This window comes from Scyliorhinus torazame, chromosome 15 (genome assembly GCF_047496885.1).
Source record: "Scyliorhinus torazame isolate Kashiwa2021f chromosome 15, sScyTor2.1, whole genome shotgun sequence".
Lineage (NCBI taxonomy): Eukaryota > Metazoa > Chordata > Chondrichthyes > Carcharhiniformes > Scyliorhinidae > Scyliorhinus > Scyliorhinus torazame.
The window spans coordinates 126,203,762-126,225,913 of NC_092721.1; the positions used below are offsets into that span (position 1 = coordinate 126,203,762).

A 22,152-nucleotide genomic window follows, 5' to 3' on the forward strand; every position below is an offset into this window, starting at 1 on the left:
CCTCCGGGGCCTCTGCGTATCTCCTGTCCACTCTCAAAATCTCCCCCACTATCCTCCTTTTCCGTACACTCTGTCTTCTCCCTATGAGCCCTAATGGAAATTAGCTCTCCCCTGATCACCGCCTTCAACGCCTCCCATACCACCCCCACCTGCACCTCCCCGTTGTCGTTGGCCTCCAAGTACCTTTCGATACACCCTCTCACCTTCCCACACACCACCTCGTCCGCCAGCAGTCCCACATCCAGCCGCCACAATGGGCGTTGGTCCCTCTCCTCTCCCAGCTCCAGTTCCACCCAGTGCGGGGCATGGTCCGAAACGGCTATAACCGAATACTCCGTCCCCTCCACCCTCGGGATGAGCGCCCTAACCAGAACAAAGAAATCTATACGGGAGTAGGCTTTGTGTACATGGGAGAAGAAAGAAAATTCCCTGGCCTGCGGCCTTGCAAACCGCCATGGGTCCACTTACCCCATCTGATCCATAAACCCCCTAAGTACCTTGGCCACCGCCGGCCTCTTTCCAGTCCTTGATTTGGAGCGGACCAGTGCTGGATCCAACACTGTATTGAAGTCCCCTCCCATTATCAGGCCTCCTATCTCCAGGTCCGGAATGCGCCCCAACATGTGCTTCATGAATCCTGCATCATCCCAGTTCGGGGCGTATACGTTTACCAACACCACCCACGTCCCTTGCAGCTACCGCTCACCATTACATATCGCCCTCCATTGTCCGCTACAATAGTCTTGGCCTCAAATGACACCCGCTTTCCCACCAATATTGCCACCCCTCTATTCTTCGCGTCCAGTCCTGAGTGGAATACCTGTCCTACCCATCCCTTTCTTAACCTGACCTGGTCCGCCACCTTCAGATGTGTCTCTTGGAGCATGGCCACGTCCGCCTTCAGTCCCTTTAAGTGCGCGAACACTCGAGCCCTCTTCACCGGCCCATTCAGGCCCCTCACATTCCACGTTATCAGCCACTTTGGAGGGGCTCTCACCGCCCCCCCCCCCCCCCCCCCCAACGCCCCGCCGACTAGCCATCTCCTTTTCTGGGTCTGTCCCGTGTCCACACCTCCCTCACCCTCCAGTCCTCCAGAGGGGGTTCCCCCGTCCCGACCAATTCTTCTATGTCCCATTCCCTTTCGGCCAGTGCAGCAGCAACCCTTTTTCCCCTCCCTCCCCTCCCCCCACTAGACCCCTGCCTAGCTTATTTGCTCCCCCCCCCCCATGTCACTCCCGTAAGTCAGCTGACGCCTGCTGACCCCGGCTTCCCCCGCCGTCCCATTGACCTCCCCGCGTGGGAGTCTCCCAATCCATATGCATTCCTTCGTTCCCCTTCCCGCACGCGGGAAAACACCCCGCGCTTTCCAAAGCCCGCTCCGCCCCCTCTGGCGCAGCTCCTGTCGCGGCCTTGTCTCTCTCCCCCCAGCCCATGTAACATTTCCTGCGCATGATTGACCCCCTATATACAACAACCATCACACATCAAACCCCAAAACATCCCCCCCACCCTCTCAAACCCTCAGTTAGAGTCCAACTTTTTGGCTTGTACAAAGGTCCACGCCTCTTCAGGCGTTTCAAAGTAATAGTGTTGGCCCTTGTATGTGACCCACAGTCGCGCTGGCTGCAGCATTCCGAATTTCACTTCTTTCCGGTACAACGCCGCTTTGGCCCGGTTGAAACCTGCTCTCCGCTTTGCAACCTCAGTGCTCCAGTCCGGGTATATACGGATCTCTGCATTGTCCCACTTACTGCTCCGCTCCTTCTTGGCCCATCTCAGGACCCACTCTCTGTCCGTGAACCAGTGGAACCTCACCACCATCGTCCTTGGCGGCTCATTTGCCTGGGGCTTCTTCACCAGCACCCGATGTGCCCCGTCCAACTTCGTGCCCATCATCGCCTCGAGCATCGTGCTCGCGTATGCCCTGGCATCAGCCCCCTCCACTCCCTCAGGGAGACCCAGGATTCGCAGATTCTTTCTCCTCGACCTGTTCTCCAGGTCTTCGAGTCTTCCCGCCCACCTCTTGTGTAGCGCCTCGTTCTGCTCCACTCTCACCGCCAGGCCCATGAGCTCGTCCTCATTCTGACTGACTCTTTTCTGTACCTCCTGGATCTTAGCTTCGTGGGCCTTCTGCGTGATCCCGGGTCCTTCAATTGCCGAAAGCATAGGCGCCAACATCTCTTTGCGCATCTCCTCGCGCTGCTCCTCGAAGCAGCGCTTGATGAACTCCTGCAGCTCCCCTTTGTCCCTGGCCGCAGCCATTTTTTTTTCTTTCCCTCGCTTCTCCCGTTGCTCCAGTGCCACTCCTTTGGCCGTTACACTTCTGGTCCGTTTCATAGAAGTTGGCAGTGTTTGCTTCACCAGTCTGCCCCAAAAAGTCTATGGAAACTCCTGAAAAAGGTCTGAGAGTCGGTTCCAGACGGGAGCTGCCGACTGCGCGACCTACTCCTCCATGGCCGCCACCGGAAGCCTCGTCCCTGCTTCTTCAATGGCCTTGGTAGATCTTTTCACAGTTGTTCCCTCTGCTGCTAGAATTCACCTTTGATAGAGTCAAGTCAGATTGCAGCTTTAAGCTTGCCCTTCCCCCACCTGCATGCTGGAAGAGGCTTTTGTCTAAACCTGCAGCCAAAGCCAAATCTTTTACTGTTTCTGCCGTGTCTGGCAACCCAGAGACATACCCTTCCTGGGGGACACTGTCGGGGGAATATTGCAGTCTTCTTCCCACACTGGGAAATGTCAAACACATGCCGGGGGGGCCCTGTAAAAGAGCCCAAAAGTCCGTTCCAAGCGGGAGCTGCCGGATATGCGACCTAGCTCTGCATAGCCGCACCCGGAAGTGATCCGCGAGGTTGCTTACCCACACCCCGGTTTTGGCGGCCCTGAGTCCCTCCATTCCAACAAGATCCGTCTCCTGGTTCCAGGGAGGCAAATGCTAAGACAACGGCCTCTCTTGCCCCCTGGACTCGGGAGAACCTTCAATACCTAAGTCAGCATACAGCATACCCCCACCTATCCTCTGCCCCCACAAAGAACGTGCTCATTCTGGCCACTGTCATGTGTGCCCTATGGACTACTTCAAATTGAATGAGGCCAAGCCTTGCAAACGACGAGGGTGCGTTCACTCCCCTTAGAGCCTCCTCCCATAACACAGCCTCTATCTCTCTCTCCTCCCCCCCCCCCCCCCCCCCACCACCACCACCACCACTCCCCCAACACTTCCTCCCACATCCGCTTAACTTCTCCTGTTGGGGCTCCATCCCAATCCATCAATTCCTTATAAATCTCCGACACCCTACCTTCACCAACTCCTGTTTTTGACACCACCTTGTCCTGCAGCCCCGGGGGTGGCCGGTCGGGAAAGGAAGATACCTGCTTCCTGACATAATCCCATACGTGTAAATACGCATTCCCGCTGGGCAGCTCATGCTCCTCTTCCAGTTCCTTTAAGCTCGGAAAGCTGTCCCCCACAAATAAGTCCCTGAACCGTTCGATCCCCACCCGCCGCCTCACCCAAAACCTCTCATCCAGCTTCCCTGGGCAAAACTGTGGTTCCCACAATTCGGCGCCCAAACCGAGGCACCCTCCAGCCCCAGGTGCTGCTGCCTCTGTTCCCACACACTCAGTGCCGCCACCACCACCGGGCTCGTAGAGTACCTAGCCGGTGAGAACGGCTGAGCTGCCGTCAACAGTACCCCTAAGCTAGTGCGCTTACAAGAAGCTGCCTCCATCCGCTCTCTCACCAACCTCTCTCCTACTACCCACATCCTGACCATGGCTATATTTGCTGCCCAGTAGTAGTTCATTAACTTTGGCTGCCCCCCCCCAAACGTCCCCGCTCCAGCAGCATCTTCTTTTCCCGGGGGGGGGATTTCCCTGCCTAAACAAATCCTGAAATCAGGGTGTCAACTTTCCTAAAAAAGGCCTTTGGGATAAAAATTGGGAGGTTCTGAAAAACGAATAGGAATCACGGGAGCACCGTCATTTTCACGGTTTGCACCCGCCCCACAAACGACAGCGGGAGCACATCCCACCTCTTAAAATCCCCCTTCATCTGCTCAACCAACTGCACCAAGTTCAATTTGTGCAAATGTTCCCATCCCCGCGCCACCTGAATGCCCAAGTACCTAACGGTTGTCCCCACCACTTTAAACGGTAGCGCACCCAGCCTCCCCTCCTGTCCCCTTGCTTGAATCGGAAAAACTTCAATCTTCCCCATGTTTAATTTATACCCGAAAAACCGGCCGAACTCACCCAAAATGTTCGTAATTCCCCCTAATGCCACCCAATGGGTCCGAAATGTAAAGTAGCAAGTTGTCCACGTATAACAAAACCCTATGCTCTCACCCCCCCCCCCCCCCCCCCCCCGCATTACCCCTTTCCAACTCCTTGACACTCTAAGCGCCATTGCCAGTGGCTCTATTGCCAAGACAAAAAGCAATGGGGAGAGCGGACATCCCTGCCTTGTCCCACAATGTAATCCAAAATACAGAAAAAAATTCTAGCCATTACTTGAAATGTGAGTGGATGTGGCCACAAATCTGCACTTACTCTTCAGTGTATTGGAACTCATCCACCCAGGTTGCTTTTTCCCAAATATTTTGTTGATTATCCTTGGGTCTTCAGTGCAGGACTGGGGTGAAGAGCAGCCTGTAAGTCGGGGAAGGGAGGGACAAATTGTTACAGCGCAAAGGCAATGGTATCTGACTGTGTAGTAACTTGACTCCACCGGTTGTGAATGAACAAATTGTTTATGAGCACAGCAACTATTTACAGGGTGATGCAGATTCAGTGCTTTCAGTCATGTCTCTAGGATCTAACAAAGAAAACGCCTGTGCTCTGTGATCCCGCGTACTAATACCGATTTGGTTGAGTGGATCACATGACCCTTCAGAATATCGCCCTCAGCTACTACTGACAGCATGTTGCAAGAGGGTGGCGAGGAGAGATGAGAATCTAAGCCGAATGTTCTAGAGAATGGCGAAACAGTCTTTTCTCTCTTTCGCCCAGCCAATAACTATGCAGATTGTTACAAAAGAAAACCTTTGCGCCCAGTTCCCAACTACTTTATAATGGGAGACGTATGAACAAATGGGTAATTACTTGTTAACTACTTAATAACGAAAATACGCTAATCAACACACTCCAAACCAGGCATAGGTAATGAGGTACCGTCAATAACGACGCTTAGAGTGTAAACTGTAAAGAAGGCTTTAATACACTAAGAACTATGCTAGAGCTGAGACATGTGCTAACCGCTGCACAGCCCACAAGGCAGCCCCTTATAAATGGTTCACAGATGGGCGGAGCCAGATGTGGAGTCCCCAGGGTTCCAAGCCCGGTTTTAAAGGGGACATCACCTTACATGATGACAAGGCGGTAACCGTTCATCATGGGTATAATGTAGATACTAATCTAAAAGGGATTGATGCAGCCTTATCCAACTAAAATAAGATATATTTACAAATTAAATAATAGAATTAAATACTGCTAAAGTAGGGACATGGGTTTTTATGTACTGGATGATTTGCTTTAATATATACACATACGCACACACAAAACTATTACGCTTGAAATAAAGAGTTTCTAGCAAGAGTGATATTCTACAAGAATAATCTGCACATAGGTTTTTCCACTGAATTTGGAGCGTTGCTTTTGAAAAAATTGTGCCAACAGGTAATTTATTTTTCAACATTTTGACCATTAGTTGCAGTAAATTTCAATGCAAGTACTTGAATTTAAGAAATGATCTAAATACAACTGTTGCTCTCCCACAAATGTCGTGCCACTAAATGGCTGGTCTGCCAGTAATTGCCAGCTAGTCAGTCCTGTGTGTTTGTGGAAATATAGAGTCTGTACAGGCAGCTGCAACAAAACCAAACATGGTGATACGGTTCTGCGAGAAGTATGTTACCACCATAAAGAGAAATGAAGAAGTGTCTTCATACATTTGTTTAAATTATGTCAAAGTTAGGGAATGTGAACCAAGATGTAATTTTACAGAACCTCGTAAATCAGAATTATGAAATAAAAGCTCTTGAACTTTAAATTAAAGAAAAGCTTGTATGATCATTCCTGCAAAATGTTGCATGTATTACTGTCCAGCATTCAGACTGGGGAAAATGCAGAACAGGAAGAAGCTGTTGCTGTGGATAAGCATATTTATGATTAGAAGATGATTTAGTCCGGAAGGTAGAACATTATTCGATTAGCTTGTGTTCTTTGGCAGCAGCAGTATCATTTTTTAAAGTAAATTTGAAGGGAAGGTGGAGAGCAATTTTCAAAAGTAGATACTGGTTGACCCTTTCCATATTAGGTGGTAATGACACAGGAGGCAGTGCCCAGTGAAATAGGAAGTGGTTTGCCGTGTCATCAGTCAAGGTTTTACAAAATTACTATTACAAGTCTCCAGATACAACATGCAAGTAGTTTTGCTGTTGCAAGTATTGGTGCAATCATCATCCAGTCAGGAATTCTACTGATGAAACTTGAAGCTGCTCTTCGGATAGTAAGTAATGTTAAAATTTTCATCTGACATGTCTATCCAATCAGTACAGTAATCACATTAAATGTGCAACAAAATTAGTGTTTGCAGTCGAGTTGTATATTTGTGATCTCTGTGTGTTTGCGTAGTATGGGTGCATCTATTCAGGCTTTCCAGCCACCCCGCCCCCAAACTATTGGATCATGTTAGGATAATATTCTTGTGAGATGAGAATTCCTGTCCCATGATTCTTTGTTTCCAATTTTAATTAGCAGAAGGAACTAGGCCCATGGTCTGCCCTTTTCTGCAGACTAGAAGGAACATTTAAGAATGATGAATCCTGGACCACATCCTTATGTCTTTGATCATAAAAAGGAAGAGGTCTAGAAGCAAGCAGCTTTTGCCTTATTTTTTTAATATAAATTTTGAGTTCCTAATTCAATTTTTCCAATTAAGGAGCAATTTAGCGTGGCCAATACACCTATCCTGCATATCTTTATCTTTGGCTTATGGGGGCGAAACCCATGCAAACACTGGGAGAATGTGCAAACTCCACACGGACAGTGACCCAGAGCCGGGATTGAACCTGGGACCTTGGTGCCGTGAGGCAGCAATGCTAACCACTGTGCCACCGTGCTGCCCAGCTTTTGCCTTATTGACTAGTATAAGGTTTATGTGTTGCTTGGAGTGAATCCTGGGATAATCCATCAAGAAGAAGGAATCTGTACTGTGTTTGAACATTTGCGAGATCTTTCCTAGTCGCTTATTGCAATTTCTACTTCTCACCACTTAAAACAGGAAGTTAATTTTGCTTGTAATTGCAAGAGCACCATGTCCACGAGAGGAAATCCTCTTATTTGAAAAGATTGTTTTTGATAAGATTTTAACTATTTTATTTGTTGTTGTAACTCTTTTTACAGTCAGTGTGGGATTTAAAATTCCCTTGCTCCTGGAACTGGCTCATTAAATATTTTGTAAATCTAATCTGCATAATTGTTGGGTTCTCTGGCTGCAAATGCTCAGCATCTGCTAAAGACCGTTGCCATGTATACTTTTAGACCAGATATAGGCTGGTTTGCTGTTCCCCTCCACCATTTTCTACATCACAGAACCACAGAAAAGTCACGGTGCGGAAGGTGGCCATTCGGCCCATTGTCTCTGCATCGGCCGAAAAAGAGAAAAAAGAAACTAGCTGTTCATTTTAATCCCACTTTCCAGCACCTGGACAACGGCCTTGCAGATTACAGCACTTTAGATGCAGATCCAGGTATCTTTTAAATGAGTCGAGCGTTTCAGTCTCAACCACCTGCTTAGGTAGTGAATTCTAGACACTCACCACTCTCTGGGTGAAAAAAGTTTCCTCATGTCCCCCCTAATCCTTCTACCTAGCACCTTAAATCTATCACCCCTGGAATATAGGATTCCAGAATTTTCCATCTGTCTGTCGTGTGCATTTCATAGTGCTGTTTCATTAATAATTTCTACCACATGCAGCGAAGTTATTTTTTTGTTATACTGAAGTACAAATCATTGTATTTGCCTAAATTGTTTTGACCTCCCTAAGTATGCAAAGAATCTTTACACTACTAACACACATGACCTTCAGAGACACATCCCTGGTATCCCAATGCCAACAGACATTCTTCATTATCCTCCCAAATATCAGTGCACATTTTTAGCCACATTTTCTTGCCAAGCATCTCTAATAACAACCCATATCTTAAGTTTCTGGTTATCGCCCAAGATATCTGGATGTCTGCACTGCACTCCTGAATTGATACTCCAGCAGTGTCACAAAGATATTGGATCGGCATCCATCTCAGTATCATACCAACAGTCAAGATCCTCATTGCATCTCTGCTCATTGTCAGCTTTGAAGTATTTGCCGTTATGGGATGTTGCTAACTTTTGGTTGGTTCAATTGGCTCTGTTTTATAACCTTTGCTCTCGAGTCGCCAGGTATCTTTATGATACCGCCATGAGGTTCAAGTTCAAGTAATGATCAATAACTCAATACACCAATTAGTAAGATTCAAATCAAAGCACATTTATTATACACAGTAATCGCTACTCATGCATAAATTCTACTTCTAAGCTACTTCTACAACTAACAGGCCTATACTTAGCTTCGGACTGGCCCACCAGGTCAGGGGAACAAATGGCCTTTCGTTCGGGTTCTGAGTCTGCGGGATTCAAAGTTGGTACGGACTGGTAGCTAGGAGCGCCTATCTCGTAGTGAGCGTTGACTTAAGACTTACTGGATCTCGGTGGCAGTTGAACCGGTCACGGTCAAGGTTGGTTCGCGTTGCTGAGTGACCCGGTCAAGAAGAACGATTTGAACTTGGGGGGCTTAACTTTATAGCCCCCAAGGGCTTCCCGCCTTTCAGGGCGGACCCTGTACCTGGTTCCAAGTGATTGGACTTCGTTCCAATCGCTTGGTTCGATTTCTCCAATACTGGAGCGGTTCCCTGATCGATGGGCGGTCTTGAGGTGTCCGTTAACCTTTTTTGTGTTGGCTCCTGCTGGCGCCGAGGAGTCTGGCGTGGCTTTGTTTATCCAAAATGTTTTGATTGTTCCCGGGGATCGCTCATTCGTATGTAGATGGCTGCTACATTATTATGCAGATGGCTGCTTGTATCGATGCTGTCTGGGCTTTTGCAGAATTTAATACACAGTAAACTTGCACCTGCTAGTTTCTGCCTCTGGTGGCTGAATTTCCCTGCAGCCTTTGCTGTTCTCCATTTTACGTCGGGAGTTGGCCAACCCAGGTGGCGACAGGGGCTAGAAAAGCAACAATAATGCAATTAATTGTGATCCATTAAAAAATGGGTAATTGAACACCCTGCTCTGAATACTGAATATATTACTTAATTTTTTTAAAATTGTAATCTAATCTCTAACTTTGGGGATTTCGGAAAGAGTTGGTCCATCCAGTCTGATTAATCTGATGAACATTGATGAAATAATGCTCTCCTAAATTGATTTTGGGAAGGAGGAAAGCCTTTTGATGCATATTCTAGAATTCCAAAAGGACATGGAGTCATTAAGATACAGAAGGAGGCCATTCAGTATATCAAACCTGTGCTGGCTCTCTGTGGAGCAACCAGTCAGCTGCATTCCCCTGGTGTATTCCCATGATCCTGTGAGTTGTTTTCCCTCAAATACCCATCCAATTTTCTTTTTTAAAAAAATCATTAATCTTCTTTGCTTACTCTGTCTTTGTAGACAGAAAAGTCTAGATTATTGCCACTTACTGTGTAGGTGCTTCTCCAAGCTAGCGTTGCAGCTGGATTCTTTTTGTCTTTGAACCCTTTCAAGGACCCTCGCATTCTTCCAAATGTATGGTGACCAGAACTGGGCTCCATATTCTAGCTGTGGCCTAGCTAGAACTTAAGGCTCAGTATAACTTTGTTCTCACTACTTTTATTCATGAAGTCCTAAAATAAAATCAACTGTTTACCATGACTCGCAGTTTTCTCTGATAAATGAAACCACAATCCCCCAATAATGCAGAGTGAATTCAGAACCGGAAAATGAGCATATGGAGCTGGTGCATTATTGAGAAGTTAAACAAAATATCTAAAGTTTTGAATAGTAACTTTTCAACTGAGTTCAGGTTTTGCTAAGGGGAGCATAAAAATGCTTTGTCTACTGTAATTAAACAATTTAATTAAATACACAAACTCGAGATTTTTCCATGGCACTGAGCAAATATTGGAACGATCCAAAAAGTCTTAGTTCTAGAGAATTATAAGATGAAACTGACCACAGGAAAGGTAGAAAAAGTAAACATGTGATCATGAAACAGTTCATTGTTTTTTCAGTGTCAATTAGTATAAGCTTGTTTCTACTACAGCAACTTGTATTTATAACATCAGACACCTGAAGCAACTGTTCTACTTGGAACTCTGTCACAGCAGTAGACTCCCAGGAGGGTGGTGGGAATGCTCTCCATTGAGCACAGGCTGATGAAATACCGAAAGGCAATCTGGTATATTTCAGCAAGCCTTTATGGTATTTATGGTAACAAGCTCTCTTGACTCATCTTCCAGCTCAAACTGCTGGTACGCACGGCTTGAATCCAATTTGGTGTATTGAGTCCTCCTGCCTACTTGGCATATAAATCTTTTATCTACTGCATGATGGCACAGTGGTTAGTACTGCTACGCCAGGACCAGGGTTCGATTCCGACCTCTGGCAACTGTCTGTATGGAGTTTGCACATTCTTCCCATGTCTGCGTGGGTTTCCTTCAAGTGCTCCGGTTTCCTCCCACAGTCCAAAGATGTGCAGGTTAGGTGGATTGGATATGCTAAATTGTCCCTAGGTGGGGTTTCAGGGATAGTGTGGGGGATTGGGCCTGGGTTGGGATGCTCTTTCAGGGGGTCAGTGCAGATCCGATGGACCGAATGGCCTCCTGCAAAAAGAAATTCTGTGATTCCATGATACTTTAACAGCCCTGTTCACCATCATCTTAAAATCACTATTGAAGCTCTGGCTTCAACACTGGGGCGATTGGTGCTGCCCATTTTGAAAACTATACTGGAGTAATTACCCCCAGGTTTTCCAGACGCTTTAACTCCACCTACACGTTTTGTTATAGAGCATAAGGCACCTGTCTGGTGTGAAACACTTTTGGTGTTGCTTCTGGCTCGACATAAATCTTTCCTTTCATTGCTCTGATGCATCCTAACTCTCTGGAAGACCGCGTGCTATTTCCGCAGAAGCTTCTGCCAATCCCGTCCCATGAGGCTTGGCTTTTTTCACTTCACAACAGCTGGGCTGTTGGTATGGTACTGATATGGATGCCAATCCAATATCTTCAGTGCCTCTCCAGCATTGATTGCCGATATATTGCTGAGATTCAGAAGCTGCAGATACTTAAACATCTGCTCACCCACAGCTGTGGTGGCTGCCCCTGTATCGACCTCCATTTTAAGTAGACGGCCGTTGATGACGAGGACAATCTCCGTGCGGGGGAGGGGAGAGTTGCCGTTGTTTTCTTTCTGGGAACTTGTAGTAGATTGTCTGACTCTGCATCTGGCTTGATGATGACCTTTTTAATTACATCTGAGCAGCTGAAATCCTTATTCTTGTGTCTGTCTTTGGAATGCTCTCCCCCACAATGGTAACAAGCCTCCAACCCTTGTGACTGCTGGTCACTTTTTCTTCTTTTCTGGCTCTGCTGCTCCCTCGCTTCAGGAACCTTGAGCAGCCCTGCTTCCTGCCATAACTGATTCACCTTGCTTTGCATGCTTTGAAGCAAGATCATAATTCATTCCAGCCATGGATATTGTTTGCCAAATAGCTCAGGTGTTGTGTTTTGTTTTGGCCTGTCTGTCTGAACAGACCAGCTGCTTTTTTGTCTTCTGGCGTGATTTCATTGATTTGATTTATTATTGTCACATGTATTAGTGTACAGTGAAAAGTATTGTTTCTTGCATGCTGTACAAACAATGCATACCGTACATAGGGAAGGAGAGACTGCAGAATATAATGTTACAGTTATAGCAAGGTGTAGAGAAAAGATCAACTTAACACAAGGTAGGTCCATTCAAGTCTGATGGCAGCAGGGAAGAAGCTGTTCTTGAGTCGGTTGGTACGTGACCTCAAACTTTGGTATCTTTTTCCTGATGGAAGAAGGTGGAAGAGAGTATGTCCGGGGTGTGTGGGGTCCTTAATTATGCTGGCTGCCTTTCTGAGGCAGCGGGAATTATAGATAGAGTCAATGGATGGGAGGCTGGTTTGCGTGATGGATTGGGCTACATTCACAACCTTTTGTAGTTTCCTGCGGTCTTGGGCCGAGCAGGCTCCATACCAAGCTGTGATACAACCAGAAAGAATGCTTTCCATGGCGCATCTGTAGAAGTTCGTAGTTGACATGCCAAATTTCCTTAGTGTTCTGAGAAAGTAGAGTCGTTGGTGGGCTTTCTTAACTATAGTGTCAGCATGTGGGGACCAGGACAGGTTGTTGGTGATCTGGACACCTAAAAACTTGAAGCTCTCGACCCTTTCTACTTTGTTCCCATTGATGTAGACAGGGGCATGTTCTCCACTACGCTTCCTGAAGTCAATGACAATCTCCTTCGTTTTGTTGACATTGAGGGAGAGATTATTGTCGTTGCACCAGTTCACCAGATTCTCTATCTCATTCCTGTACTATGTCTCATCATTGTTTAAAATCCGACCCACTACGGTGGTGTCATCAGCAAAGTTGAAAATCGAGTTGGAGGGGAATTTGGCCACACAGTTATAGGTGTATAAGGAGTGTAGTAGTAGCCTTGTGGGGCACCGGTGTTGAGGATGATCGTGGAGGAGGTGCTGTTACCTATCTTTACTGATTGTGGTCTGTGGGTTAGAAAGTTCAGGATCCAGTCGCAGAGGGAGGAGCCGAGGCCAAGGCCACGGAGTTTGGAGATGAGTTTTGTAGGAATGATGGTGTTGAAGGCTGAGCTGTAGTTGATAAATAGGAGTCTGACATAGGTGTCTTTGTTATCTAGGCGTTCCAGGGTAGAGTGCAGGGCCATGGAGATGGCGTCTGCTGTGGACCTGTTGCAGCGGTAGGTGAACTGTAGTGGATCAAGGCAATCCGGGAGGCTGGAGTTGATTCATGCCATGACTAACCTTTCGAAGCACTTCATGATGATGGATATCAGAGCCACTGGACGATAGTCATTAAGGCACGCTGCTTGGCTTTTTTTGGTACAGGGTTGATGGTCGTCGTCTTGAAGCAGATAGGGACCTCGGATTGTTGTAAAGAAAGCTTGAAGATGCCTGCGAATACCCCCGCCAGCTGATCCGCACAAGACCTGAGTGCTGATCCGGGCCAGTGGCTTTCTGTGGGTTGACCTTCGAGAAGGCTGCTCTGACATCTGCAGTGGTGATTTCAGATACAAGTTCATCCACGGCTTCTGGGGTGGAGGGCTCGCTCTCGCTGACCTCTTGTTCAAAGCGGGCATAGAATGCGTTGAGCTCATCAGGGAGGGGTGCGTTGGAGCTGACGATTTTACTTGCCTTCATCTTGTAGCCCGTTATATCTTGCAGACCTTGCCATAGACGGTGGGTATCCGTATGGCTAGCCTGGGATTTGAGCTTGGTCTGGTAATGACTTTTGGCATCTTTGATGGATTTCTTTAGATCATATCTGGCTTTCTTGTAGAGGTCAGGGTCACCTGACTTGAACGCCTTAGAGCTAGACTTCAGCAAGCAGTGGATGTCCCTGTTCATCCAGGGTTTCCGGTTGGGAAACACATGGATTTGTTTCTTTGGCACAGTCTTCTACACACTTACTAATGAAGTCTGTTACTGTAGTGGCGTACTCGTTCAGGCTGGTCGCAGAATTTTTAAATACTGACCAGTCCACTGACTTGAAGCAGTCCTGTAGGAGATCAGACTTTCTTTGACAGATTCTCCTGCTTCAGTTTTAGCTTAAAAGCCGGGGGCAGTAGCACAGCCTTGTGGTCAGATTTGCCAAAGTGTGGACGGGCGATAGAGCGGTAGGCATGTTTGATATTTGTGTAGCAGTGGTCCAGAATGTTTGGGCCTCTGGTGGAACAGGTGACATGTTGGTTGTAACTTGGTAATACGCTCTTGAGCTTGGCCTGATTGAAGTCCCCAGCTACAATGAACAAGGCCTCGGGATGTTTCGTTTCAAGGCTATTTGTGGTGGTGAATATTTCGTCCAGTGCGATTTTTATGTTCGCGTGGGGTGGGATAACTGCCGTCAGGATAACGGAGCTGAACTCCAGCGGAAGGTAGTAGTGGCGGCATTTTAGCGTCCGGTATTCTGGGTCCGGCGAGCAGAAACTCGCCAGTGTTGCTACATCTAGGCACCAGGGGGTGTTGATTAGGAGGCAGACCCCACCTCCCCTTGCTTTGCCTGAGGCTGCCGTACGGTCCATTCGGCGGATTGAGAAGCCCTCTGGTTGTAGGGCACAGTCCGGTGAAGCAGGAGTGAGCCATGTCTCCGTGAAACAGAGTACACAGCAGTCCCTTAGTTCTCTTTGAAAAGTGAGTCTGGCTTTAAGTTCGTCGAGCTTGTTTTCTAGAGATTGGACATTAGCTAGAAGTAGGCTAGGCAGAGGGGCTTTGAGGCCGCGTTGTTTCACTCTCACCTGCAGGCCTGCACGTTTTCCACGCTTCCTGGAGTGACGGCTTCTTTTCAAGCCTGGGAGATAGTGAGAATATGCAGTGTTAAGGGAACAGTTGTTGTTCCCTTAAGGGAACATGTTAAGGGAACATTGACATCGAAAAGTATCCAAGCCTTTTGACATATTGGCCCCAACTTACAATCTCTGGATCAAACCGAGTAATTTTCCCGAATAGTGGCACAGCTATTCTACTGCTAATGATCTTTTACCTTTTTGGGACTCCGAGGCCACTCTTCTGTTCCCATCCCCCCCCCCCCTCCAATTTTTGACAAGTCTCCTTCGACTGGCTTGATTTATTCTTGTCGCCAATGTTGTGATACGAGGCAATCAACAGTGATTTATTTAACTGAGACAAACTAGATGGATGTAATAAATAAATATATATATTATATAATATATTTATTTATTATCGACTTCCAGGCTAAATTGATGAACCCCCAACAGCCAGAACCGAGCCTAAACACCCATTGGGTTAACGTTCGCGCATTCCTTTCCCATGTGCTCAAGGCCTGTCATGTGGCCCGCAAAGTATCGCCCCTTAAAGGGACCATGCTACCACAGGGTATCGAGATGGAGGGGAAAATTCACAGTCTAAAGTTTTGAACTCATGTTGGGCCCGGAAGGCTATAATGTGCCTAAAGATGAGGCGTTTTTCAAGTTTACATCGGGAATCACTGGAGCAGGCCTAGGACGGACATGTGGGCATGAGAAAGGAAACAAAAACAAGTTTCTTTGGTGCCTTATTACATTGTCTGCCCACCCCAAAAAACTTAATGTCAAATGAATTACTCTTTGCCGTGCAGTCAATCTTGCTGCATTGGCTGTGATCCATTGTACGTTTTTGGTCTGTTTTCCTATTGGTCTGAATCCTGCTGGAGTGAGGCATGTCACAATGTGTGCTGTTTGACTTTTTCAGCACCCTTGAGTGCAAATTCTTTGCAGTACAGTTTTCTGGAACTGATGATGTGGTGAGAGCAACGGTGTCTGAGACCACTGTGTAAGGTGGGACGAATGTATCTCAATCAATGAGATTTAAGAGGTTTATGTGAAAGCATGAAATTGAACAATTTAAGTTGTTCCCATCTGGGCTCGATGGATTGGTTTTTTTTCAAACGATGTGGGCGTCACTGGCAAGGCCAGCATTTATTGCCCACCACAAATTGTCCTTTAGAAGGTAAAAAGGTGAGCTCCCTCTTGAACCGCTATAGTCCATGTGGTGCAGGTAAACCCACAGTGATGTTCGGGTGTTCCAGGTGGTTGAACCAGCGACAGTGAAGGAACAGTGTTAGAATTCCAAGTCTGAATGGTATTTGGCTTGGAGGGAACCTTGCAGGCGGTGGTGTCCCCGTGCATCTGTTGTACTTGCCTTTTTAGGTGGCAGAGGTCACCTGTTTGGAAATTACTGTCAACTGGCATTGCGTTAACCATTATCATGTCATTAAAGGGTATTTGCACTCCTAGTCACAGGACTTGAATTGTTATGGTGAGTTTAACAGGCAATTTATATGCAAATACATCAAGTTCTGAAAAATAAAGGTAATGCTAAAGTCGAGATGTTGATTGTGCAAAGCAAATGGTTGAGAGACAGTAATTTCTGGAGATTTACCATTTGCGCGTATCTGTTTAACACTTTGAACTTAACAGGGCATATTGTTAAGATGGCATAGTTTTTCAAAGCAAGTCTGCCCCATTGAAGTTAAACACACTGCATTTACAATTGTAATGCTGTTGGGAACAGAAATACTGTGAACCAAACAGCAGAGGGCACTATGTCACAGTCTATTATGTAATGGTTTTCTGAAAACCTTTCTCTTGATCAGTTGATCAGGCTGAGTTTAAGTAATGACATCTGCTATTGCACACTTTGAATTTGGATTTGTTTTATTGTTACGTGTACCAAGGTACAGTGAAAAATATTGTTCTGCGTACAGACTATACAGATCATTCCATACATGAAAAAAAACATAGGGCATACATAAATACACATTAATACACAAACACCGGCATCGGGTGAAGCATACAGCAACGCAGTACTACTCCGTAGAGAAGATATGTGACGTCATCAGATCGGTCCATAAGAGGGTCATTCAGGAGTCTGGTAACAGCAGGGAAGAAGTTGTTTTTGTAATAATAATCTTTTATTAGTGTCATAAGTAGGCTTGCATCAACACTGCAAGGAAGTTACTATGAAATTAATCTATGTTCTCAGACTTTTGTGTCTCCAGAGATAATTTGGACCTAATGAGGTACTTTCAAATTGGTGAAAAGCTCGAAACAGCAGAGGTTTAAAGAGTTTTGCGGGTCCAGGTACATGGCTACAAACGTCAGGTACAGAATACCAAGATGAACAGGTACAGAAAATAATCAAAAAGGCAAAAGCTGCACTGGCCTTTAGAGATCCATTTTTGTCTGTTCCTTTCCCTGACATGTGTCTCCTTTTCTGGGGATAAACTGTCAGCCATTTTACAACATATGCTCACCAACTCCCACAGGTATCTTGACTACGCTCCTTGCATCCCACTTCCTGTAAGGACTCTCTAGCACAAGGATGAGAAAGTGAAGATAGAAGAAGAAAGACAGACAAGTGAGTAGCTATACAAGAAGCAATGTCTAAGGTCGTACACAACACAAAATATTTCAGTACTGCTGGAATATGAGAAAATACCAAAAAAGCATTATTACAATTTACACACTTAGGTCATGAAATAAAACATTAAATATAATTTAAAATGATCAGGCTATCTTTCCTCGATAACTCTTTACCACATTCCATGTGGCTCTGTGCTGCACCATTTTGAAGCATCCATTTTTTCAAAATCGGATTTGAAGTTTATTGTTGGATTTGAAGTTGCAGTTAATCAGGTCATAAATTTGTCTTCGATTTCATGGACTTCAGCTTCACATAACTCTAATGACATCCATGGACATTTATTTTATCCACTGTCCATTACTACCTGAGGGGTACTCCATTTTTCTCCTTGGTCAGAGTTCCAGCCAGTCGCTATCCATCACCACCCGCTTCTGCCAGGCTAAACCTGTTCTGAAAATGAACAAGTCACCCAGCCACGTTGAGGCTCTTGGCAGTGTAGTCGACCTCCGAGGATCCGTCTCATTGCCAGCAGTGAGGCAAAGGCCAGGATGTATGCCCCTGCCTCGAGTTTCAGCACAAGCAAACCCCAAAAATTGCCACTAATGGGCAAGGTTGTTTAAGCATTGTAGCAAGAAGAAAGATTGGGAATGTAGGTCAGCCTGTGAAGTGACTGGAGCGGCTCAGCTTAGTAAAAGTGGAGACGCCATGATGTGTTTGGTTCCTCATCCTCCCCGAATCTCTCTCCTTGCCAAAACAATTACTAAAGAATGTGCAGGTCCTGGGGCTCTGAGGCTTTGTCCAATTTCCTGTCTCCAGCCCTTCTCACTGCAACAGCTCACTTCTGGACCCGTTCGAGATTCACCCTCCCCCATCCTGTTGAAAGTCATGAAATAAAATACAACTGTAGTTTTTCCTGCTGTCTCGACAACCACTTGTGACTTGATGCTCAGCACCCCATCCCTCGTCCCAACAGTTAAATTCAACATGCAAAGCTTTTCAGATTGCCGCATGGCCACAGCTATGCAGGCACACATTGCAGGTGGTACACTGGTGGGGATTTGGGAGTCCTTCCCATGCAACAGCAGCTCAATGGTCCAGGGCTTAATCTAGAGCCTTATAGCCCAGAAAGGCCCACGACAACAGAAATCATAAGCCTCGTGTGCATGGCCATCGTTGAAATTGATGAATGGAATTAGATTCAATAAGCACTTAATACTTTCTGATGGGTGAGTTTATGGTCGGTGATTGATCATATATGAGCATGGCCAATGTACATCTACTTTCAGAACTGACTGTGCCACATATACCAAACTGGAACTGGCAGGTTAATTAAAGCTGTCACGCTTAATGGTGAATAATTGAGTTTAATTTCATTGTATGAATGTAATATTGAGGTTTTTTGATCTAAGGCCAGACATTCCGGGTGTGTGAATTCTCCCCGCTCCTTTGGCATTTTGTCCACTGAAAGTGAAGTTTTGAGTCTGGAAAGGGGAGCTAACAGCCCAGGTGTAGGGTGTGCAAGGAGAGATAGAATGGGACAGTTACGAAGTGGGGTCGAATAGGGTGTGTGAGGGGAGGGACACAACCAAGGAGCCAAAATCTAGATTGGGACATGTGAGGAGGGGAAGAATGGAACCAGCGAGCGGTGGAGGGTGTAATTGGACTTGCGAAGAGAGGGCACATGGGAAAAGTGTTCCCTCTAAGATGCTGGTAGGTGTGGAGTATATCGTGCATTTAAATAAACCAGTCGCGCAAACATTCTTTTTAGAAATATAAACTGCCCATGGACAAGATAAGAATACTCAGAAGAATTCTCCCAGTGTAATGGAAATGTAGAAGGATCATTGTTCCTGGCTATGCTTTTTTGTGAGCTATGTCAAACATTTTGCTCAGCCCTACTAAGGTACTCTTCTAATTAGCCCTACTAATATACTCTTCCAGTATATTTATGACTGTATTGATTCTGTTTCCTGTTCTCGCCCTGAACTAAAAAAGTTCATCAGCATCACTTCTATCTTCCACACTTCACTTGCTTGCATATTCTCCACCTTTTCCCTTCCTCGACCTTTCTGTCTCAGGGATTGACTATCGACCAATACCAACCAGAAACCCACTGCCTCCCGCAACTTCCTTAAGTACGCTTCCTTCCACAGTTTCCTCTGAGGAATTTATTCCATTCTTCATATCTATGAATCTGATCTAATGATGCCATCTTCCACACCAGTGTTTCTGATGTGTTTTCCTTTCCCCTCTCCCTCCACTACATTGATGGAGCCTTGAAATCCTGAAATGGGTCCATTGCATTTCTTGCAATTCTGTCACACTTTCCCTCCCTCCCAGAACTATGACCAGTGTTCCCTTTATCCTCACCTTCTACCCCATCAGCATCCACACTCAATGGATCATCCTCTGCGATTACTTCCAACCCTCCTATCCATTGCTTTCAGTACTCCAAAGGGAGCATTTGATTTGCAATATTTGACCTACTGTCCAATCACCCCATATCACTCACTCCCCTTATGTCAACAGCTTAAAGCAGACAGGATGCAACACCTGCCCTTGTCATGTGTCAGGTCCTAACCTCTACTGGAAAATTAGGTTACATGGATGTCAAATACAAGAAGTTTTGGCAAAATTGCAACAGCCAATGAATCCATCCTCAGTCACAAAGAATAGCCACATGACAAAGTACTCAAAGTACTCAAAGGAAGAGAATACAGTGGCCAGAAAGTTGTGCTAAAACGCTAGTTCAGCCTCAGCTGGCAAATTCTGGCCACTATACGACAGGGAGGGCATAAAGGCTGAGGAGGGAGTACAGATTAGAATGGTCCTGGGAATAAGAAATTCAAACTAGGTGGAGAAGCTAGAGCAGAGAAGACTAAACGGTCATTTTACAGGTGGGGTTATAACCCAAACAGGTGCCGGAGTGGGATGACTCTGGGCTTTTCACAGTAACTTCAACGCAGTGTTAATGTAAGCCTACTTGTGACAATAAAGATTATTAATTAAATGAAGCGTTTAGAGTAAATCAAGCAAAACTTTCCAGTGGATAACGGTTCGATAGCTAGAAGGAACAGATTACGGTAATCCTCAGAAGATCCAGAGGTGACATTAAGAAAATCATTTCAATGCTGATGATGGGTGATGGATCCCAATTTAGCAAAAGGGAATTGGATAAATATTTGAAGAAGAAAAATATTGCAGGCTAACAAGGAAAGTAAGGATCTGAGACTAAATGGGTTGCTGTTCAACAGAGTCAGCACAAACTTGATGGGCCTAATGGCCTCCTTTTATGCTGAACTATTTGCATATTCTCCCGTATCTACATGGGTCTCACCCCCACAACCCAAAGATGTGCAGGGTAGATGGATTGGTCATGCTAAATTGCTCCTTAATTCAAAAATTTATTTTAAAAATGGTTTACAATAGGTTACGGTTTAGTAGAACCATTTATTTTAAAAACTTTTTAAAATGGGCGTCACGGTAGCACAGAATTTCGTACTGTTGCTTCTCAGCACCAGGGACCTGGGTTCGATTCCCGTCTTGGGTCACTGTCTGTGCGGAGTCTGCACGTTCTCCCCGTGTCTGTGTGGGTTTCCTACGGGTGCTCCGGTTTCCTCCCGCAGTCCAAAGATGTGCAGGTTAGGTGGATTGGCCATGCTAAATTGTCCTTAGTGTCCAAAAATGTTAGGTGGGGTTACGGGGATAGGGTGGAGCTGTGGGATTAAGTAGGGTGTTCCTTCCAAGGACCGTTGCAGACTCGATGGGCTGAATGGTCTCCTGCACTGTAAATTCTATGATTTCTATTGTCATAAAACCCCATCTGGTTCACTAATGTCCTTGAGGGAAGGAAATCTGTCATCCTTACCTGGACTGACTTACATGTGACTCCAGTTCCACAGCAATGTGGTTAACTCTTAACTGCCCTCCGAGGAGGATGGACAATAAGTGCTGGCCCAGCAAATGCGGGCAGCACGGTAGCATTGTGGATAGCACAATTACTTCAGAGCTCCAGGGTCCCAGGTTCGATTCCGGCTTGGGTCACTGTCTGTGCGGAGTCTGCACATCCTCCCAGCGTGTGCGTGGGTTTCCTCCGGGTGCTCCAGTTTCCTCCCACAGTCCAAAGATGTGCAGGTTAGGTGGATTGGCCATTCTAAATTGCCCTTAGTGTCCAAAATTGGCCTTCGTGTTGGGCTTGGTTACTGGGTTATGGGGATAGGGTGGAGCTGTTGACCTTGGGTAGGGTGCTCTTTCCAAGAGCCGGTGCAGACTCGATGGGCCGAATGGCCTCCTTCTGCACTGTAAATTCTATGATTCTATGGCTGAATTTTTTTTTTAATGTAGTTACTGCGATTGTCTCTTTAGCTCAGAACACTTTGTTAACTCTTGCATGAATTCTTCTGATTGGTATCTTGGTCTCTTTTCTCTTAACTTCATGAAATGAAATGAAATGAAAATCGCTTATTGTCACAAGTAGGCTTCAAATGAAGTTACTGTGAAAAGCCCCTAGTCGCCACATTCTGACGCCTGTTCGGGGAGGCTGGTACGGGAATCGAACCGTGCTGCTGGCCTGCCTTGGTCTGCTTTAAAAGCCAGCGATTTCGCTGTCTCCCAATTCGCTGGTCATCAGGATTCTAGCTTGTACTTTGGGAAGCCTGCTTCTTTGCAATATATTTTTCTTAAGAGTTTTTCCATTTTTACAGACAATACGACACACCCTCAAAACTGATACAGTACAGTGTGATCAATGTCGGGAGGAAACCAATAAAGTTGATTTAGTAAACCTGGCGCTTCCACTTTTACATAAAGTAGAGAGGATAAGTATTAGGGTGGGGGAGCATGAAGACATGACAAAATACTGCACACCCAGGGCGGCATGGGACACAGTGGTTAGCACTGGGACTACGGCGCTGAGGATTCGGGTTTGAATCCA

The 22,152-nt window shown here is 46.1% G+C and overlaps 1 protein-coding gene across 3 annotated transcripts in view; it reads left to right on the top strand.

Moving 5' to 3' along the window:
* LOC140391802 (LIM and senescent cell antigen-like-containing domain protein 1) overlaps positions 1-22,152 on the top strand; it is a 183,141-nt gene that overhangs the window by 41,036 nt on the left and 119,953 nt on the right. Inside the window, exon 1 of one of the 3 annotated variants that reach the window (XM_072476694.1) lies at positions 6,483-6,505. The exons of the other annotated variants lie outside the window; for them this stretch is intronic. The gene's annotated coding sequence lies outside the window, so the exon portion shown is untranslated. Of the gene's footprint in view, positions 1-6,482; positions 6,506-22,152 lie in introns of those variants that run through there. 3 annotated transcript variants of the gene reach the window in all.